The sequence below is a fragment of the Ambystoma mexicanum genome, chromosome 2q (assembly GCF_040938575.1).
Source record: "Ambystoma mexicanum isolate Mex_15411 chromosome 2q, UKY_AmexF1_1, whole genome shotgun sequence".
NCBI lineage: Eukaryota > Metazoa > Chordata > Amphibia > Caudata > Ambystomatidae > Ambystoma > Ambystoma mexicanum.
In genome coordinates this window covers 1,286,826,669-1,286,853,228 of record NC_090924.1, presented here as the reverse complement: position 1 = coordinate 1,286,853,228, position 26,560 = coordinate 1,286,826,669, and the positions used below count along the sequence as shown (strand labels likewise).

General features: G+C 46.5%; 1 protein-coding gene across 3 annotated transcripts in view; it reads left to right on the top strand.

The window, feature by feature from the left end:
- The window catches only part of DNAJC13 (DnaJ heat shock protein family (Hsp40) member C13), a 2,820,731-nt gene that overhangs the window by 514,784 nt on the left and 2,279,387 nt on the right, over positions 1 to 26,560 (top strand). The gene's annotated exons all lie outside the window — the stretch shown is intronic.

Sequence of the window (26,560 nt, the reverse complement as noted above, 5' to 3'; positions counted from 1 at the left end):
TGCTCATATTGATACCTGTGTTATAGTATTTAGAATGTTCTCATCCCCTCAGCTTACTGTTGCCTACGGACAGCTCCATTACCTTGTCTCCTTTCCATATGTACTCACATACCCTTCGCCCCCTTGATCTCAAACAGAGAGGGGTATCTCAACAACACCCTCATAAAGATTATGAACGACGCCAGTGCGATCCTGAACAGAACAATTTGCTGGGTATATATATATTTTTTTTAATCATACCTTTAAAAAAATGACATTACATTTCACTATTCATATATATAAATATCGCAATAAGTGAATAGAAAACATCAAAAGTTAAGCAATTTAAACAATTAAAATGATAAAAATCAAATGAACACTGAATTCGACAGAGTACGTCACAAGTCGCAGACCCATATTTAAGTCAATTTTTCGTGCTATTTAGTTTATTCTTCATCAATGTTTTTAAGGAGAAATGTCAGAGCATATGTTCGTTTATTATTTACGTCTGTAAAACATTCTTCCCACCATTCTTCCATGGTATGATGAGTTTTTTTTGCCACATTTGATTCAAACAGTGTCATTCTTATCGTTGAGAAGGCTTTACAGGTAAGAATCAGATGTTTGATGTTTTGTTCGAAATGGTCACAGAATCTGCATTTTGGATTCAACTTCTCATATTTGATTCATCTCATAATTACTACTTTAGTCTTGAATTGATTTAGCCTGAATTTCATTAGAAAGATTCTTGTTTGTCTGGACATTTTTCAAGATATTTGTAAGTTTAATTGTAGGCTTTTCCTTCAAAAGTAACATTCTTCAAGAGCAAATATTTCGCTCTGTTTATGTACTGATCCAATCGGTTTTCCACAGATTTTTCTTTACGGCATCTGGGTTTTCCTTCAAAGTGAGTACGTCACTATTTATGTCCATTAGGATTTGATGACATTGGTTTATTCAGACTGCAAAAACTGTGTTTGATTGTTTATCAGCCAAATCATGCAAAATGTTCATTTGCGGTGCACCATTTGTCAAGATTATCTTGCCAAAGATTGACAGTGTGTTCCATGTACCTTTTGCATTTACGGAGATTAACCTCAATTCATATCTTAATACTGCTGCCGGTATTCCTCTAGCAACTTTCAAGATTCTGCCCCAGAAGCTGTTTTCAAGGCTATCCCACAAACTAGAGGGGCAACCAAAGGCAGTTTCTGTGCCATAGATTAAAGCTGGCACTGCTTTTTGTTTGTAAAACGTGAGAACCAGTGAGAACTTGCCATTTTTTTTATCTAAAGCTGTAGCTTGAGCACTTAGTAGACGACATTTAGCTTTTGTTTTCTCAACCCAAGTATGATCATTTATTTTGGAATTCAACCACATACCCAGGTATTTTACCCATTTTACCTGGTGTAATAGTTCACCGTCAAGGTACCAATTGAATTTCTTAGATGTGCTTTTGGCAAGATTTTGAAATGTTAAGACAGATTTACTTGGATTTATATATAGCCCATTGACCTGGACATATTGTTCCAACACATGAAGTTTTCGTTGTAAGCCAATGGGTGTAAGATCCATTAGTACTAAATCGTCTGCATATAGAATCCCATTCAAAGCAGAATCCATTATTTTAGGATCAAATCCTTTTGCTTTCCCAAGTGCCTCACCGATGTCGGAGATGAAAACATTAAAAATGATGGCTGCTAGAGGACACACTTGTTTGGCTCAACAGTGGGTGCGAATGGGTTCAGACAAAGTGCCACTTGCATCCAAACGAATGTAGATTTTAGTGTCGGTATGCAAATCCTTGATAGCATATAGAAGACTATCGGGACAATTCCAGGTTTTTAATTTCGTCCAAAGGATTTCCCTGTCTATGCTATCAAAAGCATGAGACAGGTCGACAAATGCTAGGTACACTTTTGATTTTTTCATGTCCATTTTCATTAAGTTAAGGAGTATCAGATTTAGGCAACAGCCAACACCCTTCACAAACCCACTTTGTCTAACATCGATATGTTTAGTTAAAACTAACCATTCCATCAATTTATGCTGAAGTTGCGCTGCATACATTTTACCTATTGCGTCTAACAAGGCAATAGGCCTATAGTCCATTGGGTTTGATCGGTTGCCCTTTTTAAACATCGGAACAACAATGGCTTTTTTCCACGACACCGGGGCAGCACCTTCCATGGTAATTTTGTCAAACAGGACCTTACAAAACTCAGCCCAGGTTTCCGGATCAGATTTTACCATGGCATTATTTATGCCATCTGGACCTGGGGCACGAGAGTTGGAAAGTTTTTTAATGTCTGCAAAATTTCATCCTGATCAAACTGGATATCCCAATGTGAGAGGGCTGGCATCGGGGGATCAGGAGTGTTGCCCTTTTTTGAGAATAGAATCGAGAAATGTTCAATCCACTTTTTTTCCAGTGACCATATTTTTATTCGAAGCCGACTGTATTCCCGATTAATTATTGATGATTGAACAAAAATCTGAAGAATTTTTCTCTTTTAAGCACTTCATTATATTTTCTGCATGTTGTTCTGTTTGGGCACGATGTGCTGTCAGCCAATTCTTGTAGTTTTGTTTGATCTTTTTCTTCATCTTGAACTGATCCACTTTACTATCATTTTTTAATTGTCGCAGGGCCTGCGCATTTCTCTTTCTCATGACAATTTCGGTATTGTAAATATGGGAGTACTTGTGAGACAGGATACCATTCTGGTTTCTCAAGATCGTATATTGTTCTAACAAGGGGGTGTAAGCTACACCCAACAAGTCAATGCGTTTCTCATATTCGTTTTTCAATGTACTCACTTGCTGTGAGTTGAGTTTTAATCTATTCCCGCTGCAATTAGGTGTTATATTCCAATTCCATGTTGTTGATGACGGTTGCTTTGATATTACAAGATATGCTATGACCATGTTATGGTCGCTGACTTGTGTGTTATGAACTTCAAAACTTAGAATCCGTAATAAGTTTTCGGAAAAAAAAATGTAGTCCAATATGGATTTTTGTTTGTTCCTTTGCCAGGTCAATTTGGCAGGTACGTCGCCCTCGACGTTACCATTCACCTTGGAAATTCTCCGTAAAATTAGTTCTTCAGACCATTTTTGCTTCAATTTCTGTTTCCTTGGAAGTTCATTCTTGCTTCTCTCTATAACATCTAAATTAAAATCTCCACATAAAATCAAGCCGGCACTGCTGTCTTTGATCATCAGTTCATCAATTATGTCCATAATTTGTTCAACAAATGCCAATGTACCTGCCTTACCATGGTGCCAGTACAGGTTTATGATGAAGAGTGTCAAATGGTTGTCATCATTGCCATTCCTTGTGATGGTAACAACTTGAATATATGATGATATATTATTATACTCCTTTACTCTGCAACCAGATGCTTTTTTTACAAGTGAGAAGACCTGCACTTGGGTGACCTTTATTCCCTTTAATAGCAGGATTAAAGGCTATTTCATAGTTCTCTGCCATCGGACAGATGTCTAACCACGTTTCTTTGAAATTAAACAGATGAGAAAAACCTCTTGTATTCCACGAGCCAATGGCTAAACGAACATTTTTGGCTTCGATAAACATTAGCTTCGGTTGTTATTTGCTAGAGTTGCTGCTAGCTAATTCCACTCGCTATGAGGTACTTGATTTTCTTTTCTTCCATTTATTTGTGAGGTTTGATGAGTATTTTTTACTGTAATTCGGATTAGCTCAGATTGTTTTATTTTTTGATAGCCGGACTGTTCTTGTCGAAGCAGATTGAATTGCTTATAGTCCGATTTCCCAGTCTCATCTACCATTGATTGTGGATCTGACTGAGTTTAATTCACAAGTTCTTTTAGCTGACATACAGTCGTAGGAACCATATCACTTGCTTTTTTTATCATAATGGTAGTGTCTACTTCGACAATGTCGAAGCCGCAGGGTAACAAATCTGCGGCACCTTGTAGTAAAGTTTCACACAATAATCTGGAGTTTACATATAAAAACACTCTATCCAACGCAATGTCATCTTTGAATTCAACAGCCTGAATACCACTAGACTCGATGGTACGTAACACAGGAACGTGATGAAACAAACTTAATACATTTTTCCTGTTCATTATTAGTCCATCATTGATATTTAGAATTATTTCAAGACTTAGGCAATATTTTGCCTTTGTTTTATTGACATTGCTTTTCTCACCATTTGTGTTGCCATTTTTTCCTTGAGCTTTGAAAAGATCGCCCTTCCCTTTAAGGGAATTACGGTCTGAGGGCACGTTGTTGATCACAGATTTTTTTATACAAGACAGTTTATCTTCTTCCAATATTTTTTTTCTACATCTGCAGGCTTGTAATTAGTAGCCATATTCAGTATTGGGGTTATGTTGACTTGGTTTAACGTCATTAACGGGAATCTTTTCCTTTTTTCGTCTAAAGTTTTAAAGGGACTCACTATTGGTTCGTGTGAGTCAGAGTTGGAAATTTTGGGTTTGGTCCCCCATTCACAGAGACACCCAGTTGATAGTACATCGTCTTTCTTTATTGGCTCAACGGGCCCGGTCATATTCTTACTCGAAACAGGTTCAATCGCCACATTTCCCTTGTCATCCCGTTTGTTTGACTTCCTGTGGGTCTTCGTATGTTGAGAGATTCATTAATGTCTCAATGTCGGCTGCTTCAGACTCCATTACTGAATCTTGATCTGAGATGGAGGACATGGGTGTTTCCTTTTGCATTTCATGGGCCTTTAAAGGAGTTTTTTTGTTTTTCTTTATTTGAGCATCCATCCGAATTATTTTGCAATGTGCCACAGCTATTAGCTGATACATTAACAAAGACTGATTTCAGATTTCTTACGAATGCGCAGGCTCCATTTGATATTTTTCCTTTTTTTTATTTCTTTTTTTGCAATACTCCTTTTGAAACTTGATTTAATTTATTGTTTGCAAATATATCGAACAGCCCTTTAGGTGCTTCTGCGTTTTTTTCCTGCAGATCTTCTATCTCACTTGAGATATCCTTTTCCATCTTTTTTACTCATTTATTATTTTTTTTGTACCAACGGTTTCATTTGCGTTGTCATTGGCGCTAGTTTTGGTCTGATCTTCGCTGACATTTTGGGCTTTTTATTTCAATTGTTTCCTCCGCTTGGGGTTTCTCTGAGCTTTAAATATTTCTGTTTTCACTCTATTTGGATTTTGTAGTACAAACACGCTCTCTTACTGATTCGGTCTTATAATTTTTAGGTATATCCATCCTTTTCTCTTGTAGACCATCTACTAAAATCTCACGCTCAGCCCTGGGTACAGTAAAGGATTCCTCTGAAAGTGGGAGGCATCCATGCCAAGTTTTTTCCTTATCTTTTTGTGCGAGCGCGGTTGAGTTCTCCTTAACTTTGCTCAAGAGCGAGGGATCTTTCTTTTTCCATACCTTTTCAATATTTCCGCGCTCAGGGTTTAGTTGAGCTGTTGGCAGATTATTTTTTCCTATAGTAGAAGTACTGCGACAGCTGTCTAAATTATCGCTACTATTAGCACCATCCTTTGAAGCAGTCAAATGAGATTTGTTAAAAAGCTTTAGGGCTTCTCAAGCAACTTCAGCTATTCATTTTTTGTCCTCACGTGAATTTTGATTAGAGTCTAAGATTAAATTCAAAAAGTTGGCATTTTTAATTTTTTCCCGTCTCATTATCATGATTCCTTTGTTGTTCAATTTCCATGTTAGCAACTTTGGTATTTAACAAAGCTATTAACGTAGTTAGAACTTTTATGTTGCCATCCATTTGTTCATATAATTTGAGATACGGAGAGAGTACGATGTTCATAGTAGACCTAATCATTGTTTGTAAATCCAGTATATTTCTTTCCAGTGTATTATATTGTTTTTGTAAATCTGACTTTTTCTTATTCCAGTGCGCACGTCTTATTTTGGGAAAAGGTCTTCCCATTATAGATGAATCATCAATGTCAGAAGTGAAAGAAGCCGATGATGAAAGTGAAGTATTTCTTTCCTCATTGGCAGGTGTTGAAATTTCGGTTGTTCCTTTACTATGCGATTGGTTTTTACTTTCAATCGCTGTAAATCTTACTGGTGAATGCAGCATATATTGCTGCTTTGAGTTCTTGTCTGTGAGCAGGCAATTTCGCCTGAGATACTATTTCCACTTCTTTTCCTTTTGCGTGCGGGGCTGTGTATTATTTTGGTTGTGCCAAAGTCTGCCAGGAAGTTTTTTCCAGCTTCAAAATTTTCTGCATGTGCATCATCATGAGGCAGCAGCGCTCCGTTTGTTTAAAGTAGATAAGCTCTTTAGTTTGTTATTAGTCCGGTTGTTAAAATCCAAATTCATTTTTAATAGATCTTTCAACAGTTTATCTGCCACACTAATTGAATCCCTTCTTTCAATGTTCGATTTTTCGTTATTATGAGAAAGCGGTTGCAGATCCAATATATTGCAGTTGCCACATTCAGGCTGTTTGTCATCGCTCATTTGCGGTGTAATTTTTTCAGTTGTGTGATCTGTTCTAAGTTCCATTTGTCTTTGATTGACACACATCAACTCTCCAAGATGTGGTATGGTAATCAATTTGTTCCCTCCATTTGTCCTTTGCACAGTTTTTGCAGCGAGAACACGTAATTGGGGGAAGTGTCAACTGATACCAACTTATTAGCATCTATATTGCCATCAACTGGGAACTCAGAGCACGAATAGTATTTACATCCTTGGGCTTCATTTGTAATGGCAGTGCTAAATACAGACGCAATGCCAGTAGTACATCGAGAATTGTTTGTTTCAATTGTTTCAATTTCGGTGATGAAGTAGTCGTCACTTTCGTTGATCGAACTATTGGTCAAATCAACACCAGTCTCATTTTGCTCGTGCTTACCATACTCGCTGCACTCGTCACACTCACTAGTCTCACTACGCTCACCATTCTTACAGCACTCCTGCATACAATCCTGCATGCAAATCCCGGTACCACCGCCCACTAATAAATGCGTTTTTGGAGCATTTGTTAAGTCGGCAGAATTTCTGTCAATAGAGGCCGTGAGAGTGATTAAATTGGTTAAGTTAGTTATGTCAGCACCTGTTATAGGTGCAGAGGTTTTCCTCCTTACTGGGGTTTAGTAAATGCACAGCCTCCACGACGCAGACCAGACCGGGCCTGTGGCGGTTCCAATACTTAGCTCGTTCCCATCAAGATGATTGAAAAACCCGCGCTTGCTTGATGAGCAGGTGGGAAAACAGAAATAAAAACACACCTGCAGAGTCCGCTGGATCAAACGACCAAAGGCACCAAAGACACACAAGACTGTGCCGACACCGCGCTGCTCCGTGGGTGCACTGAGTATTTGAATGTTATAGCTCCGCCTCCAGGCCGCAAGCTAGAGGTAGGACTTCAGGAACAAAACGAAAAGCACAGTGCCTCCTTCCAAGACACACAAGACTCTGTGCCTACTGCACCTGGGTATATTCACATCTCCTACAACATGGTGAGAAAGGTTTAGGTTGGTACATATATCCACTCCCCTTATCAACTGCTTGCTATGCATCTTTTAGGGCTCTGTTTTTTGGTAAATGATACCACTGTTAACTTTGATGGAACAAACATTAATGAATTTGATCAGCAAGTATTACTGCCTTTTAAGATGTTCTGTCTTTGCTAACAAGAGCACTACCAACGTTGCCTCTACCATTCATGCAGATAAAAGATCCAGACCATACCAATTATCTCATTTTGCATGTCACCAGTAGGAAATAGAGAAGCAACTCCACCATTTTACACCATCAACCTTAATCCTGATACAGTACCATTTTGTTTAAGTATAGAAGGTTCTCGATATATGGGTACATATGACAAATGTATGCACACTGCGGTTTTGGTAAATGAGACAAGGCCCTTAAATATTGGGAATCCATCTTTGTCTGTGGAAAACAAGCATATCCATGGTTACCTGAAGATTGGGATGGAAAATGTTACTTGGGGATACTGTTGCCTGGGTTTACGTGACTTCAACTGCAGAAATATTAAAACGCAGCCCTAGGAGGGGGAACGATGATGACCCACTTCTCCAAATATTTGGGGATGTATCGAAATCCTTGGTTCCCGTTTGGGGACAAGTAATAAACTCTCGAGACATTAGAAGGTTGGCAGGAATATTGGAAAAAACAATTAATGAAACAACTGACCTATTGTTTAATATGACATTGGAACAAAGGGCTATTAGACTGATTGCCCTTCAGGATAGAATGGTCTTAGATGTCATGTTAGCTGAATGTGGAGGAGTTTGAAAAATGGTCGGGTCAGCGTGTTGTGTGTGTATATATCTGACTCCTCCACTACTGTGTTTCAAGCCATCAAAAGATTACATACACTGGGTTCTGAAATTCACGTTGATGAAGGTGATTGGGACATTGGGGCATGGGCTTGGAACCTATTCAGAACCTGGGTTTGGAAGATATTTTCTGTACTTGCAATATTCATTGGGGTGATCTTGTTCTGTTGCTGCTGTATACAATCTTTGCCAGTTTTAGGTTCTATGCTAGGAAACTGCTGTTCTAGAGCCCTTGAGAATTTGAAACCTGGACCTTATCCTCCTGTTAATGTGATTAATGCCTTGATCATGCAGGATGTAGAGATTAGACAATTTATGGCTATCGATATACATGATTATGTATGACTTCAATGTGTTAGCGTAGGCTTAACGTAGGGTTTGTGAAAATGCATCCGTTCTGTGTTAGCCTAAGTGCTCAAATTGAAATGCACCATTCGTATTCCATTATGGTTTCTTTGCTCACTTGCTGGGTTTTCATGTCGCATGCAGAAAATGATTGCCGCCTGAAGGGCTAGCAAATGTCTATGCAAGGAATGCTTAGCTAATGGAATTTACCAGCTTCGAACCTTGAACAGGAAGGCACGGACAGAGATAAAGGGTAGTTTGTGTCTTTCTGGCTCCTGACTTCCGAGCCTAATTGTGCGAATATTGATAAACGGAAACCATAATATGCCGTGTAGATTCCAGGAAGGATGAGTTAAATGAACTACCAAGCCGAAAGGCGAAACAACCTTTTGGCCCAAGACAAACACAGATAAAGATAGGCCAGGAATGTCTCCTTGTGCTGGGAACAGGGTGAACCCCACTGCTCTGAGAACAATAAATTGTACAGATGTGACGTAGAGCGAGGATCCATATGTTGCCATGGATAATGCCCACATTATGAGGTCGTAAACTAGCTGTAATTGCAGCAAACGAAGCAGACTTGAACTGTATAAAGAAGCTAACTGGCCGTCCTGTAAATTGCTCAATTTTTCTATGACTGTCCGAGACATAGCTGAACCTGGGTAATAAACTCTTCTTGAATATTTGATTTGTGACTGGTGTTCATTTATTTGCAGTAACTCATTTTGGGAATTAAAATGATCCCTCACCATTGACTTTGATGTGGGAGACCTGATGGTAATTGGACTCCAAATCATTGATGAGCCAAAAGTTGCAGACCTATGCCGTATCAGTACTGGTAATTGTTTTATTTCTGAGGGTGGTGGTTGTTTTAGGGAGAATTTTCATTTTAGTGCTTAGTTCCTCCCACCGTAGAGAGCCCCAGCTCTTTTGCTGGACTTTAGGAATTTTTAATTTTAACCCTGGAGTGAGAGACCTTTACTCACTCTCTCATTTGTTTTGACCTGATTTGGACTGTTTACACTGTTTTGGGTGTCTGACAAACTCCATAGGCATCTACGTTTTGTATGGAGACACACAGCACCCTCAGTGCGGTGTCACAGAGAAATCCTTTCATTTTCTCATAAGGTTTAAATACCTTTTCTTGTGTGAACTACTGTTTCCCAAGAATAGTAAAGTGAAATTGACTTTAATTAACTTTTCTCTTTGTAGGTCCAGCACATAACATCTTATAAGGAGTGCTGGGGGGGGGTGTACCTACTAGCTCCTTATACTACATTCTAATGTAACATTTTTTTTGTTACCCTCCCTACTTTAAATGGCTGGTGGCAGTGGTTTAATTGTCCTACCATTGTGCTTTTTTACCGCAGGATGAACCCTTAGCTGCAGTACACCACCCATGGGTGACCATTTAGTCAAAATGTCCCCGGTCATCTTTTTTCCCCACTTTGAAGTGAGGTCTTACTTGGGTTTTACTGTGCGTTGAGCCAGGTTTGAGCCCTTTGTTCGCTTTGCCTTTTTTGACGGGCTTCAGCCCTGAAGCCTGTCTCTGGCACTGATGTGTCTGGAAAGGCAGGATGTGATGGAGACTCCCAAAACTCCCCTGTCTTTTGTCTCCGAGTGCCTGAATGCAACCATCCGTGATTGGCTGGCTGTCCTTTTAGGACAGCCACCCTGCTGTGTGATTGCTGGCCTAATCTGTGCATGAATGGGAGAAACCTGCTTAAAAGGTGAGGGTTTTGGGACTATAGGCAGTTGACCACTGGGAGAAATACCCGACAAAACTGTAAACGAAGTTTGCTGCATCGTCCTGGTCCTTTGAATTGCCTGGCAAAGCCCTGCTGCTGTGCTGAAACCCCTTTTTCAATTCGACAGAGAAGCTCCGGAAGGGACGACTTCTCCCCTTAGGTTAACAGGACCAACTAACCCAGAGACAAACTCCACTGGACCATCTTCCCCGACTGGCTGTAGTTCTTCGCTGCTGCAGGAACCGAGTGCACGGGGTCGAGAAATCTGTAGTAGAGTGCAATGTCTGAAATCCGGCTAGAAGCGCCAGGAGTCTCCTAAGGACCTCCAGAAGCAGGACGACCAGTGGTGTATTTAGGCTTTCTGCTGCCTTAGGCCCAAATAAGTGAATGCGCTCCCTCACCAAATTTACTCCACCTCTGCCAGACTCTGCATCTTCACCAGATTCCGCCCCTTCAACAAACCCTGTCCGTTTATATTTCCAAACTACGCCTCTTCGCTCCCATTTCCGCTACCATAATATTATTTTTAAGGTTGCAGGGATTAGAACAATATTGCTTCCTCTCTATTAATCCAAGCCTATCATATTCTATGCTAGTTGAAAGAATGTTTTCAGGTCTCTGCTGCCCAAGAGTTGGAGAAGGCAGTGTGTTGTACAGTTGAGTTCACCAGAGGTAATTGTTACGGCTAATTGTCTACTTTCGGTTAAGCCCGAAAACCATCTTTTAGAGGAAGTGATAAGAACATAAGCTGTCTTCTAACTGGACACAAGTAAGAGAAGGTTGGAATTAGGAATCTTGGTTTCAATGCTAATATCTGGTTTTTCTCACAAATTGCCTTTTGTCACTCTGAGAAGCACCAAGACTGGTCTGTAATATTAATGCAACATAACTAAATATTTACATCCTGTCTTGTCAAATGATAAAGTTTGCATATGCCATATATGCAAGTGGTACAGGCACATCTTATAAAAATGTTGAAAAGAACTCGACCCCCTTCTCATGGTTACATCTATGGTGTTCGCAGGGTGCGACATTAAAATAAGGCAAGTTACTGGCTGCAGCCGATGTACCTCCAAACCCTGGACTGCAACGCCATTAAAATGCGGCAAAATAACAAGTGAAATTTGTAAACACTACCTGGGCATAAACACCTCAGTAGAATAAAGACAGTTGGAGAAGGTTCTTGATTCACAGTAAAAGTCCTACCTTGTATTTAAAATATAATTAATGTGTAGATTACTAATAAGCATCACGGTTTTGCATTGTGTGACATACTTTGGAGTTGGTTCTCCTGGTAGTACTGAGCATGCAGCAGAATGTCATCAAAGACGCATGATAAATCCAGCACAGATGTCATTTGCCTGCTTAGCAGTGAACAGCTTCTGTAAAGATGGCTGAATGGATATCTTTACGGGACACCTTTACAGCTGTGAAACAGTGTGTACCTTTGGCACACAGTTTTTGTGTTCACCCTTCTGTGGCTTTGTGTATGCTTTCACAGGTTTCTTGATGCACTTGCGCATTCAGATTTACTCTTTGCCATTTTAACTTCTCTAAGATCTATTTCCTGCTTGCACCTATTGGGCGACCACAGACCTGTGAAATGTCGGGATGGGGAAGGAAATTAGTGCTTGCTTCACAACATCATTTTAGTGACACCTGTGGGAACTCTGCGCTTGACTTAAGCATAGGCATGCATTTAATATTGTAAAATGGTGCATCATTTTTAACCTTTACTTTTCTGAAGGAAAAACGCAAATTTTTGCAACTGTCTAAAAAAAAATGCATGTCGTGTATTTGAATATAAAAGTGATTGCCTAACAATGTATGTGTCTATTGATTAGAAACTACTCCAAAGATAATGTGAAGTGGCACCAATAAAACTAATGAGGTTTTGGCTGTTTTGTATATTAAAGAAAATTCCGGGGAGATAAGAATGAAGTGCTTTACATCTACCATATGTGTTTGTGAGAGTTGTACGACTGAATCACTAAATCCCTGAAGCACGCTGGGTTAAAGCGTTAGCAAATATCAAGCATGTATGCAAGTTTGGCCATCAAAGAATTTACCGGTCAAGATTGGAATGAATGCTAACAGCTCAAAATTACTTGCAGTGTTGTGGATCAGCCAGACTTGGAGAAACAAAATTGGTTTTATATTTACAAATGACAACCAGTAAATTGAAAATAAACTGCATTAAAATGCTGCTCCTCTGGCAATCTGCTGCTCTAGGCCTTGGCCGTGTTGGCCTTTTTCTAAATAAGTGTGAGGACGCCCAGAGCTCTAGAGTTCCCTCACCAGAGTGCAGGAGTGAAGGAAGCCCAAACTGTATCCGAGATCCGGGACAGTGCTGTTTGCTAAGCGCTGAAACCGCGAAGTGCTGCTGAACCGAAAAGAGCCCATAGCTGCTGACGACCTCCCAAGTACAGCCGCAGGAGCCCTCCAGGCGTCCTCCCTCTTGTCCCCACGACTTGGGCTCAGGAACACGGGGTCTGCACCGCTGTAGCAAGGCAGAATCCAGCTGGTACACTCTTCTTCAAACCAGAGGTACTGTTTAGACTTGTGGTACTTGCCTCATTGTCTCTTAGCTGTGCTTTTTTTTTCAGTTGGGAATTGCAGTGGTTTACTTTTAGAGTTGATTCCAACTCTCTCTGCACAGGCTTAACTGCTTGTGACCCTAAAAGTCATTTTCTAACAAACTCTCTAACTTTGTGCAAGACTTTGTTTCTAAGAAGTGCATCAGCTTCATAGAGGGTTTTAAATTGACTTTGGCTGTCCTGGCTCCCTGCAGACTCTTCTAGCCCATTGACTTTGATATTGTTTGTCTGCTAACTTGTTTTAGACTGTTACTGCTGGGAAAGGCTTGTCTAGATTTCATTGGAAGATTTACTTGTCCTCACATATACTGAGAAACTGTTTAACCTTTTCCTTACCTAAACCTTTCCTTTCTGCAACCTCAATCTGCAAAGTATAACTAGTGTGATATATAAATGCCATTACTGTCCTTGTGATTGAAGTCAACTCAGGGTGTAGGAATTGTGTAAGAAGCATATCCAAAGATTATCCACTCACTTGCTCTGATTCTGAAAAGTAATTTGAAAGTGTATTTACATTTTCTTTTTCAATACAACATTTTATTGGCATTTTAACGTAGAACGGTACATCAGACATTTCATAAGGTTCTTAATACAACACATCATATGCTAGTTTCTTAGTTTAGTGGTCAGGGTGGGTGGGCGCTGGGTTATGCTTCCGTTCAGTCCATGATGAGGTGAGGTGGGGAGGGTGGCTCTATTTCTGTGGTGTTTCGTGGGTTCTTAGTTACCAGCAGGTAAGTGGGGGTCTGCGGGAGAGGGTTGGGAATTGTTCTGCGAAGTCCATGAATGGGGCCTAAGTGTTCTGGAAATTGCTCAGGTTCCCTGCTCGTAGGGCTGTAATGTTCTCTGCGACTGTGTCCCTGCATTTTGCCCACCACAGCGGGATTGATGGGCCTGTAGGGTTCTTCCAGAGTCGGGCTAGTGCGATTTTCTCTGCCATCAGATGTGCACAAGCGAGCCAGGTGTCCAGTGAGGGGGAGTTTGCCGTCGCCTGTGTCCCCCAACAGTACTATCCCTGTGTCTCAGGGGATGGTGAGGCCTGTGATTGCTTTTATATGGTTCAGGACTTCTCTCCAGTATGTCGCCGCTTGTAGGCATGTCCATAACAGGTGAAACAGGGTTCCTTCAGTTTTGCATCCCATCCAGCAGCCCAGTGGGATGTTCGGGTTGGCTTTGTGCAGCTACGTACATGTGATGTAGTATCAATAGCAGATCTTATACCCACATTCTCTGTTGGTAATGCATTGAGAGCTTTTGTGGTTCCTCGTCCATATCTTGTCCCAGGTGCTCTCATCTATAGGTCGCCCCAGGTCTCTTTCCCAATTGGTCATATATTTTTCTTTGGTTGCAGCGTCGTGCTTGTCCAAGAGCCGGTATAGTGGGGAGATCCTCCCTTTAGGTGGGGCTGTTGTCAATGTGCGTTCTAGCGCCGTTAGGTCTCTGGAGCCCTTTTCCTTGATGGTTCTTTATCTGAATCTTTCGGCTTCTGGGACCTTGAATTTGACTTTGCACTCCTCAAACGTAAGTGGATTGCCTCCCACTAGGAAGTCTGAAATTGTCTGCAGGCCCCCGGTTTGCCATGTGGCGAAGCTCAGAGGCTGGAGGCCTGGAGAGAAGTCTGGGTTGCCCCAGATCAGGGTTAACGGGCCTATGACTCCTGTGCATCCCCATTTTCGTGCTGCTGCTTTCCAGTTCGATATTGTGTTGTGTTGCTTTCAGGGGCCCTGCGTTTGGCTGTTTTTTTGGCATCCGCATGTGTGGAAGGTCGGGTAGGGGAAATTTGCACCATGCTCCTTCTATTTGTGCCCAGTAAGGAGGGTCCGTAGTTTGTGACCATGTGAATGCTGGGACTAGTTGAGCGGTTTGTTTGTATCTGGTGTCCTCAGGGACTCCCAGCACTCCTATGTTACGGCCTCGGGTCATTATGCTCTTCGCTATTCGAGCTCCCCCCTTTCCACCCCCATATGAATTTAAGTAACGCTCATTGTAGGCCTTTGAGCTCGCTCTCTGGGACGTGGGCCGGCAGTGCCATGCAGTGTTAGATTAGTCTTGGGACCATGTTCATTTGTGTTGCAGCTACTCTGCCCATCCATGATATTTCTTGCTTGGTCCAGTGTGTAAGGTCCTTTTTCAGTTCTTAAAATAGTTGTGGGAAGTTGCTCTGCTCTATCTGGGTGTGGTTTTTGGGGATGCGTACGCCCAAATAATGGTGTCTTCGGCCCAGGGAATGGGAAATTTGGGAGAGAGTTCTTCCTTCTGTTTCTTTGCAATGTTAATTGTTAGTGCAGCCAATTTATCATAGTTCACTCTGAATCCTGATGCCTTTCCAAACGCTTCAAGCTCTTCTCGTATGGGGAGGTGATCGGGTGCGTGATTGTTAGGATGTCGGCGTATAATGCTGCCTTGTATTCCCTGTCTCCCACCGAGATGCCATGCATGTCTAGGTTTTGTCTGATTCTTCCGGTGGAGGCCTCCATGGACAGTGCGAACACCATGGGGGAGAGCAGGCATCCCTGCCGGGTTCCCCGGTTGATGGTTATGCTTTCGGACCTATGCCCATTTATTCTCAGCTGGGTTGTTGGTGATTGATAGTACTCCATTATCCAAGTTGTGAACTTTTGTCCGAATCCCATGTACTCAAGGGTGTTCTTGATGTCCCATCAAGAACATGGTGTCCCAGTCCACCATGTCGAAAGCTTTGTGTGTCTGGGGATATGACCAGTATCGTAAGCGATTCCCCCATTGACTTGGTGACCTTCCGTGATTCTAAGAATGAGTTGAACACTTGGGAGAGTTGCGGTGCCAGTACCTGTGAGAATGATTTATAAAATTTCGCTGTTAGCCCTTCCGGGCCTGGAGCGGTGTTCTTCAGGGATTTAATGGCTTCCCCAAATTCTTCAGATGTTATCAGGACTTCAAGGGATTCGAGCTGCTGTTTGTTGTTGGGTGCTGTGAATGACTGTATGTATTGCTTGCCCTGGCGTTGGGTTTCGGAGCTGGTATGTGGGCCTGTCCTTGTTTTGTGGTGGGCTGTGAGGGCGTTCATTTTACCTTTATCGGAGTATCTGGTGATACAGTCTTCCCAAGTGATGCATATTATGTTGTTCTTTTTGTGTATCCGCTGCAGTTTGTGCCTGAGTATTCGGTTGGCCTTGTTGCCTTTACTTTCTCCAGCATGGGATCTGGCCTGGATTCACATGCTCATGAATATTCCCCGTCGTCAGGCCGGGAATCCTCGGTATAGAATAAAATCAGTATCCATTTCGTTTCTGATCTGTCTTTCTTAGTAGTAACCAATCACTGGTCTCTGGGCCATACTGCCCCCAGCCAATGACTGCCCTCTCCCAAAGCCCTGCCTCTGGCAGCCATCCTCAGATTTTTACCGCACCTTCAAGTGTTGGGAGTCCTCGTGCTTAGCTCTCTAGCTTTTGCTGCGTTTTCGCGCTTTTTCAGGAGATTTTTCTCATTTTTTCGGTTAAATAGAGCCTCAAGCTCCACCGTTTCTAAATCCGATAACGGGGATCCGTTTTGGATTTTTCTACGCCCCTCAAGGGTGAAGATTTCGTCGTGTTACGCTTTTGGAGGATTCCAGAAGTTCCGAGGCCGACCCCGGACATGGCCCAGGATAAAGGAAGCTCGACACCCGGGAAGCTGTTCAGGACCTGCCCGGATGCCAGCTTCAGAAAGTTTTCAAGGAGGACGAGCATTCGTTATGCCTCTGTCTCCATGAGGACAAGACGCACACGGAGAAGGACTGTGCGTTTTGTGGGAACATGTCGGAGCGGACCATGAAGGATCGCCACCTCCGTCTCGCCAACTGGCTGGAAGGGAAGAGCCCGTCAGGCGAGAAGAAGAAAAAGAAGTCCGAGCGGTCTTCTAAGTCCTGTGAGGGCGCCCCGGCGACGGGGGCCCAACAAAAGGCCAAGCACTGCGAGTCCGCGGGCACCAGGAGCGCCGAACGGTCTGGCTCCTTGGCTGCCAGGCAGGGCGCATCCTCCCCGGCGCCATCAACCACGAGGCAACGCTCTGGCTCGGGTAAGAGGAAGTCTGGGAACCCGGTGAAGCTTCTGGAGAGGCCCCGGTCGGTCTCGAAGATTCCGGCAGAGGGGGAGCGAGGCTCGGACCCTCCCCCAAAGGTGAAGGCCCCAGGCGTACAGAAGGTGACGATGGCCTTAATTCACCCTGCTAAGACCTCGATTGAGGATGTCGCAGCGGCCCTGGCTCAGCCTGTGGAGGCTACACCAGTGGAGGCGACCTCAGGACCCAGAGTCTCCCTGCCCCCACGGAGGGAGTCGTCTTTCAGGCCCATTGAGAAGACCCCCACGAAGTCCTCGTTGGAAAAGGTGGGGAGGGGCAGGTGGCCATCGTGGATACGCACACGACCTCTGAAGAAGAGCTCATCGAAGTCGTGGAAGAGGCCCAGCCCATCGGGAGGGATCCCGACGAGGGCGGCGACGAGAGCGACGGTGTCGCCGACGAGGTTCCTCAAGAGCCCTTGCGCCCGTCGTTTCCAGCGCCGCAGGACACTTCGGCGGCCATTTTGTCAGTGATTCAGTCCTTATGCTCAGAGATAAGGACAAGGTTGCCCCTCCCCCTGACGGAGGTACCTGAGCCAGACCCGACGGGGGAACCGGTGCCGGGACCTTCGGAAAGTCCACCGCATAAGAGGAGGACGACGCATCCTACGCCACCTCTCCCACCTCTGCCGCCTGCTCTGCCCACCCCCAGGTCTACTACCCACGGGGATGATACAGGCACGGACACGGCTACGACAGGTACAGATGACGGAGGCGACGACGGGACGTGTCCCCCGTCGCCCCATGCTAGGGCGTCCCCGCCCGACGAGATTGGATCCTTTCATGCCATGATTTCCAGGGCATCCGAGCTCTTCCAGCTCTGACCAGCTCTGCCCAGAAGAGAAGAAGGAAGGGTTCCTTTACCAGCGGCGCGAGGCTAAAAGGAAGACGGTCCTCGCCGTACCACTTCTTGATGACATCTGGGATGAGGGGCTCGCCCTCCTCAAGAACCCTGCCACGGCGCCGGCAAAGAGGGACCAGTACGAGAGGTAGTACCGGGTACCCAACGTTGCCCCATTGTGCCTTCGGGCGCAACCTACCCCGGATTCGGTTGTCTCGGCGGCGGCAAAGAAGAAAGCTGGTGGGGCATCGGCCTCGACATCAACTTCCCCGCCGGACGTCGAGGGCAGGAAGCTGGACACGATGGGACGACGGGTCATCTCATCCGCAGCGACGACTATCAAGGCGGCCAACGCCCTGGCTATTGTAGCCCGCTACGACAGGGAGTCGTGGTTCAAAATCCCCCCTCTGTTGGACTTCCTTCGGGACGCCAAAAGGGCTGAGGCCCTTGGAATCCTACAGGAAGGTGAGATTGCTTCAGACCACGCCATCACGGTGGCAACGGACATCGCCGACACCGGTTTCTGTCAGTTGCGCAACAGCATTTGCCTGAGACGACGAGGATGGCTCAAGGTGACGGATTTCCGCCAGGATGTACAAACCAAGGTTTTGGACATGCCCTTCGACGGGAACAACCTGTTTGGGAAGGCGGTTGATGAGTCCCTTCAGGCCATCAAGACAGACACGCAGTGCCCGGGCACTGGGAGTGCTCCAACAACGACGGCCGTCCTTTCGGAGCTCCGGAGGCAGACAAGGTGCCTCCAAGGGATCCGGCAGTGGCTCCTCCACTTACCGCCAAGCGGCAAGATCTCCGTCCCAGGAAGCCTACAGGGGACGTGGCAAGTCAGGTGGTGCCCGTTGTCGTCGACAGGGAGGTCAAGGAGGCAAGGCGGCCTCCAAACAAGATTGAACCGACTGTGGGGTCGGGCCCCCGCCGAAGCACCCCGGTGGGAGGCTTGCTGGCGAGGTTCGTCAGCGTGTGGGCGTTGGGTGCTGGACGCCCTGGCCCAAGGGCACGCCCTCGAGTTTCAGAAGAAGTGCCCTCGTGTTCCACCCGTGGCCAGGAAGGAAAATCACGTCCCTCAACTACTGTTGGAAGTAAGGGCGATGCTCAAGAAGGGTGCCATCGAGCTCGTCCCAAAGAGGCTTCGGGGCTCCGGAGTTTACTCAAGGTACTTCCTCGTAAAAAAGAAGACAGGAGGATGGCGCCTCATCCTGGACCTGCGACGACTGAACAAGTACATCAAGGCACAGAAGTTCCGGATGGTCACCCTCCAGCACGTGCTAGGACAGCTGGAGGGTGGCGATTTCCTGTTGTCGTTGGACTTGGAGGATGCGTTCTTCCACATCCCCATTCTAAAAAGACACCGAAAGTTCCTCAGGTTCGTGGTCCAAGGGTGGCACTACCAGTTCAAGGCCCTCCCGTTCGGATTGAAGTCGGCACCCAGGGTGTTCACCAAGTGCCTCGCACCGGTGGCGGCGCAGCTGCGCCTACAGGGGATCCACGTCTACCCCTACCTGGACGACTGGCTCATCCGGGCAAGGACAAGGGAGCTCGCCGTGGAGCACACTGCGAAGACCGTCCAGCTGCTCACAGACCTGGGATTCTCCATCAACTTTCCAAAATCCCACTTGGTTCCGTCGCAAGTCGCCCTGTTTCTGGGAGCCAAGCTCGACACAGTGGCGCGGCTGGCCTCGCCGTCGGAGGAAAGGACCAGGACCATTCTGGGCAAGGTGCAGCGTCTGCTGGCCATGGACATGGCCAGGGTAAGATCTATCAAGTCCCTCCTGGGGATGATGTCCTCCTGCATTTATCTGGTGCGCCTTTGCAGGCTTCGGATGCGCCCCTTACAAGAGTTCCTTGACGCCCGCTGGGTCCAGTCGACGGGCAGCTTCGAAGACAGGATCCCCCTCAACGAGACATTCCGTCAGGCGATCCGGTGGTGGGGTACCCGCTCTCATCTGTCGGCGGGCACAGACTTTCAGACCCCAGCTCACCAGGTGACGGTGATGACAGATGCCTTCCTGGAAGGTTGGAGAGCACACTCTGGAGATCTTCACGCAAGAGGCCTTTGGCTCCCGGAGGAGAAGTCACTCCACATCAACATCTTGGAGCTCTGCGCAGTGTTCTGTGCCCTCAGGTCTTTTCTTCCGTCCCTCAAGGGCAAGGTGGTGAGGATCTTCACCGACAACACCACCACGATGTTCTACATCCGGAATCAGGGTGGAACCAGATCCCCTGCCCTATTCAAGGAAGCCCAGGATCTGTGGCATTGGGCCGTCGCCCAAGGTATGTTTCTGGTGCCTTTCATCTGGCAGGAATAAAAAACACGATCGCCGACTCACTCAGCAGAGAGCTGCGCTCGTGCCATGAGTGGGAACTACGCCAGGATCAAGTGGATCGACTTTTCCGACGATGGGGCGAACCCCAAATCGATCTCTTCGCGACGGCGACGAATTCCAAGTGCCGGAGCATGGGCGATGCTTTCTCGTTCCCCTGGGACAGCCTATTACTTTATGCGTTCCCTCCGCTGCCGTTGCTGCTCCGGCTCATCAACCAGCTCAAGAGGTCCCGGTGCAGGATGATCTGGTTCCCGGACCTTCTGGACTTGTCAACGTCCACACCAGTCAAGCTGCCGATGGACGCAGATCTTCTCTCCAGAAAGGAGGCGGCATTCTTCACCACAACCCGGAGTCGCTGAACTTGCAGGCCTGGCTCCTGCAGCACTAGAGTTTGGAGGGTACGACATCCCGGCAGACTGCAGAGAGGTTCTTGCAAAGGCCAGGGCGTCCTCAACTCTCAAGTGCTACGGACATAAATGGAAGAGGTTCTCTGTCTGGTGCCGTGCACAGAAGATTAACCCTCTGCGGATTACGGCCCCTCAAGTATTGCCGTACCTACTGTCAGTGGCCAAGGCTGGACTAGCTCAGGCTTCCATCAAGATACATCTGGCCGCCATCTCACGATACACCAGAACTATGGGACGGGCGTCCTTGTGGTCTCATCGACTGGTGAAGGAATTTATGAAAGGATTGTTCCGATCATTCCCGCCGGTGAAGCCCCCTGCCCCGGTGTGGGAGCTCAACGTGGTGCTGCCCAGTCTCATGGGGGGGCCCCATTTGAGCCTATGCATTCGGCACCGTTGAAGTTTCTGTCGTGGAAGACAGCGTTTCTCGTGGCCTTCACCTCCGCACGAGTGGGAGAGATCCAGGCCCTATCTTGCAAGCTGCCATACTTGACGTTTCACGACACGAGGGTGGTGCTGAGGACGCACCCCTCCTTCATGCCCAAGGTGCCGTCGGACTTCCAACTCAACGAACCCTTTGTGTTGCCAGTTTTCTTCCCGTCTCCTTCGTCGCCGGCTGAAAGGACTCTGCACTCGCTGGACGTAGCTAGAGCGCTGAAGTTCTACGTCGACTGCACTAAGAGTTTTTGGAAGACATCCCAGCTGTTTGTGAACTTTGGGACTGTGAATCAAGGGAAGGCTCTCTCGAAGACTTCCATTTCCAGATGGCTCTCCGGCTGCATCATGCATTGTCACCGGTTGGCAAACCGACCGCTGCCTGGCCGTCCGAGAGCCCATTCGACCAGAGCGATCGCTGCCACCACGGTGTTCCTGTCTGGTGTGCCCCTGCTGGACATCTGCAGGGCTGCGACGTGGAGGCCGACAAACACCTTCACAATATTCTACTGCGTCGATCGGGACTCCAGGGAGGAGTTCAGGGTCGGCCAAGCAGTGCTGCGCAACCTGTTTGCCTAAGGTGAGCCTGGTGAGGAGGTAAGAGTTGCTTAATGTTGAGTTTGGATGTAATGCTTAATGTTGAGCCTTTGCCACCTCCCGTGGTTGTGCATGTGTGTACTGCTATGTATTCTCTTATTCATGAGCATGTGAATCCATGCCAGATCCCATGCTGGAGAAGGAACAAGTTACTTACCTGTAACTGTTGTTCTCCAGCATGGGTCTGGCATGGATTCACATGCGAACCCTCCCGCCTACCCCTCTGCGGCTCTTCACTTGGTCATACTGCCACTTTACGTGCTACCAAATCTGAGGATGGCTGCCAGAGGCGGGGCTTAGGTAGAGGGCAGTCATTGGCTGGGGGCAGTATGACCCAGAGATCAGTGATTGGTTACTAGTAGAAAGACAGTTCAGAAACGAAACTGATACTGATTTTTTTCTATACCGAGGATTCCCGGCCTGACGACGGGGAATATGAGCATGTGAATCCATGCCAGACCCATGCTGGAGAACAACAGTTACAGGTAAGTAACTTGTTCCATAGTAAAACTGCTTAGTATAGGCGAGGGCTTTAGGCGATCGATCTGCCCAGCGCATTTCTATCGCGGTTCTCACTTTCTTCAGCTCTTTCTAGTTTTCTGGAATGGTGGATTTTAAGCCGCTTCTCTATCTCCGATACTTTGAGCTCCAGTGCTGTTGCCTGAATCCTAGAGACTCGGTGGTGCTCTGCCTCTATGCTGATTAGGGTCCCCCTGACTACTGGCTTCATTGCTTCCCACACTGGTCCGATGGGTATATCGTGGGGTTATGTTTTCCTGGAAGTAGGATGCCAGTGAGTCCCTTATCTCCGTTCTGATCACATTGTCCAGGTGGATGAAGTCGTTTAGCTTCCAGTATCTTGGTGGAGGTGCCGGAAGTCCATTTATGGCTAGGTCTGCTGATACTGGTGCATGGTCTGAGATCATTAGAGTATGGATTTGTATGTTTTCTAGGCATGGGAATAGGGCGTTGGAGTAGAAGGTGTAGTCCCTACTCCCGTTATTCGGCAGCCGCCATGAGTCTATGGTTTCTGTTTCTCGCATTAGTTTTGCGAGGATTATGACTCTGGTCTAGTCCAGGTTGGACGGTGGGAGGGTTTTGTCCATTCCGGAATATGGGACCATGTTAAAATCTCCGCCTGTGATCAGGTGACCCGTGGTGAATGCCGCTAGCTTTGGGATTATGTTTTCTAGGAAATTGGCTTGGTCTGTGTTCGGACAGTATATCCCCACTATGGTGACATCTTCCTCCATTAGATATCCCTTCACCAGGAGGAACCTGCCTGCTGGGTCTCTTTTTACTGTGAGGTCTCGAAGCGGGAAGTTCTTGCTCAGTAAGACTGCTACGCCCAGTTTCTTTTTCCCCAAGGTGACAAAGAGGGCTTGTGTGAATTGTCGGAAACTCAGGATGTGTTTGTCTGTTGCTAGTAGATGGGTTTCTTGAAGGATTACGATATCTCCCTCTAGATTATTCAACCTGTTCTCTACCGACTTGAGTTTCCTCGGAGAGTTAGGCCACCTACGTTCCATGTAAGGATGCAGACGTTCCGATCTTCCATCTGGGCTAATGTGTTCATGCTGTGGCGCCCCTAAGGGCTTGTCCGTTCTGCACTCTGGGGCCTGTAAGTAGATGTCCCACCTTGGTAAGGTTGTATGTGACGTGTCTGTGTACGTCTGAGGTATATTGTCTATTTCCCTCTCAGGGGGCAAAGTGCCCCAACTTTCTCCTCCCCACCTCTGCCTCCCCCCTCTCTCACTCCCCCTCTCTCCCTCCCAATTCCTCGGAACAAGACCAGCCTCGTCCAACGGGGAAGGCTGGCTGGACCATGATGTCAAGCTATTTGCGGCCAACTGGGCCCGAGTGCCGCCGATATATCGGCCGGGGAGTGCAATGTCAATTATGTGGGATCGGACTCCCATATTGTGTTTTGGAGTGAGTGGGAGTGGGGACTATGTGTTTGTGGCAGAACTCTGGGATGTTGGTGCTTTTCCGCTCATTTCCGAGTTCCCCCACAACATGGTCCCCTGATGATATTGTAGTAGTACCTTGTGTGGGTATGGCATTGTGGTGCAGGGCTAACATTTGATTGTGGCCCTCGTGTGTAGCTCAGTCCGGTTCCTTGGTCTTCCGTGGGCCTCTAAGTCTACACTTTCTGGTGACTCTAGACCATGCTCCTTCCGTTGGGGTTTTCAATTTGTCTTGGCTGTGTTTCTCAGATTCCGAGGCTTCGCTATCTTTTATTTTTTCACCCATGAATTTGTCTGCTTCTTTGGGGGTGTGGATATATTTCCTGGTTCCCTCCCATGTAAAATTCAGAATTGTTGGGAAGCTCCATCTGTATTGCACCTTTCGTTCTATCAGCCATACTGTGAGATTACGGAGTGCTTTCCTTTTCTGTAAAGTCACAGCAGACCGGCCTTGGTACAGTGAGATGTTTACTCCCCTGAAGAGGATTTGCTTAGTTGCCCTGGCCTCCCTCATACTTTCTTCTTTTATCTTGAAGAAGTGGATCCGTGCTAGGACATCTGGTCGGAATTGTGAAGGTTGCTGCTGGATGGTGCTGTGGACCCGGTCGATCTCCAGGGGGGAGCTGTCTGGGAGAGTCGAGATGAATCTGAACAGTTCCCTGGTGAAGTTCTCCAGTTCAGTGTCCGTGATTGTTGTGGGGATTCCCCATAGGCGGATATTGTTCCTCCGGGATAGATTTTCCTTGTCTTCTTGCTTGAGTTCCAGCAGGTCATATTTCGCTTCTAGGGCTACTATTCTGTCTAGGTTCATTTCCAGGTCGAAGGTGTGGTCGCATATGGTATTTTCTAGATCTCCAGTGCGTTGCTCAACCTCCGCTACCCTTTTATCTAGTGCTGTGATTTTCTTTGTGACCTCTTCGGTTCCTTTTTGTATTTCCTTTGCTTATTGCTGTTAGTAGATCTTTTAGGTCGGATTTGGTTGCGGATTAGGTTTCTTCTGAGCCCATGGGATGGGTGGTCAGCTCTGAGGTTGAGTCCAGTATGTGGTCAGCTTTCTTTGGCTTTTCCCCTGCTGAGATGCCCATCAAGGCTGCAATATCTGTTTGCTTCATTGTTTTGCAGCTTTTTGCCATGATTGACGCTTTGGGTCTGGGGTCGCTCACCGGGTATATGTGGGTTCAGTTGTCTCCGGCCTGTTGATTTTGGACTTTTATGGAGCCCCTGGTTCAGTGTTCGGGTGGTGCTTTCTCCTCCAGCTGTGCCTCGGAGTCCTGGTGAGCGCGGTTGCAGCGCTAGTTCTCCCGCTGATTGCGAGTTTGGCAGGCAGGTAGGTAATTGGGCTAGCAATGTGAGCGGAGAAGAGGAGGGGCAGGATAGCAGCGAGTACCTTTATGTTTTGGGAGGTCCAAGAGTTCTGCTTTCCTAATGTGGTGGCGTTTTCTCCCCCCTTTATGGAGAGTTGCGCGGTAGTCTCCTGGGTGACTCGCTTGGTGGGTGTCATTGGTTTGTTTGGGATTCTATTTGCCGGGGGCTTGTGAATCCGCACCTCTGTGTGTTTACCTTTGCTGTAATTCCCCTTGTGTGGTGCTCTCTTGGGGGTTGTGGTGTGGGTTCCTCTGGCAGTGACTTATTCAATCGCTTCCTGGTGTGGGGACCCCCCCCCCTGCCCATACGTGTGAGATGCTACTCGGTGTGCTTGTGCTGGGGTGAGCCGTCTTAGTCCCCGGCCTGCGGGCTGCTGGGCTCAGACGGGGTCCCTCTGGGTCTGCCGCGGTGTTGGGGCTTCCGACGGGAGGGGGCAAGGACTCACCGCTACTCTGTGTGGTGGTTCCTGGTCTGGTTTCTCTGGTCGCTGCTTTCTGGGGCTCCTCGCGGGAGTCCGACGGCTCGACTGCTGTCTCGGTATTGCAACGGCTCACGATTTCCCTCTGATTCACGTCTGGATGGTCCGTTGGGCGGGCGGCTCGACTTCTCTCTGGGTGCTGCTGGCTTTGGGTCCCGGGTCTGTGCGATAGTTTTCCCGGACGTGTTAGTTCCTGGGCATGTTGGTCAGACTTGCTCAGTTGATGCTGCGCTCTCCAGCGGCAGCGTCTCATGCGAACTTCATTGTGGCACTGCTTCTGCTCCTCTGGTTTTCCTGGTCCGTTCCGGGCTCCAACTGATTGTGGCTGCTATTTTCATTTCCCGCAAATGAACGCGGGCGCTGCTTCAGTTCTGTGATATCTTGAAGATGGGGGTCTTGCGCTGTAATTTGCATGGAGTGCCGGATCAAGGACCGTTTTAGCTCTTCATATTTTTTTGGTGTCATAACGGAGGAGGATTTGTCGTATAAATCTGCCCGAACGGTCGGTTCAGCCAGGAGCTCTTAGGGAGCCATGCTGTCCGTGTCGGCGCCAAGCCACGCCCCTTGTATTTACATTGTTACATGAATTGCCTTTTTAACGAACGCGTATTTAAAAATGTATGTTAAATAACTATTTATAACAGAAACCTTGAGTGTAAGTGTTACTTGGTTACTTGTATTAAAGAATTTCAGTTGCGCAGCTCTACAGCTCACATTTACCCCTCTTGAGATAGGCCTGGCTGCGCAGGTACACTACGAACTTGTGTAGTACAGACCTATATCAAAAGGTAGGTTACCTAATACCAAGCAGATAAGTGTTGTGTAGTTTCACACAGTGTATCAATTCTTACCTAACGGGTTGTGCTCTGTTCAGACTGGTTTGTGCTGCTGGAATATGGGTTTTATAACCGCAGTCTTTAAGTTTGTTACAGTCTGTCAATTTCCTGGATACTTGCATGCCGTCGGTTCTTGCATTTCAGCTTGCATCTAGTAGGTTGCTGCTTAAATTAAAGGAGTAATTCTGGGAACCTTTGCGAGGAGGCTATGTACTTCA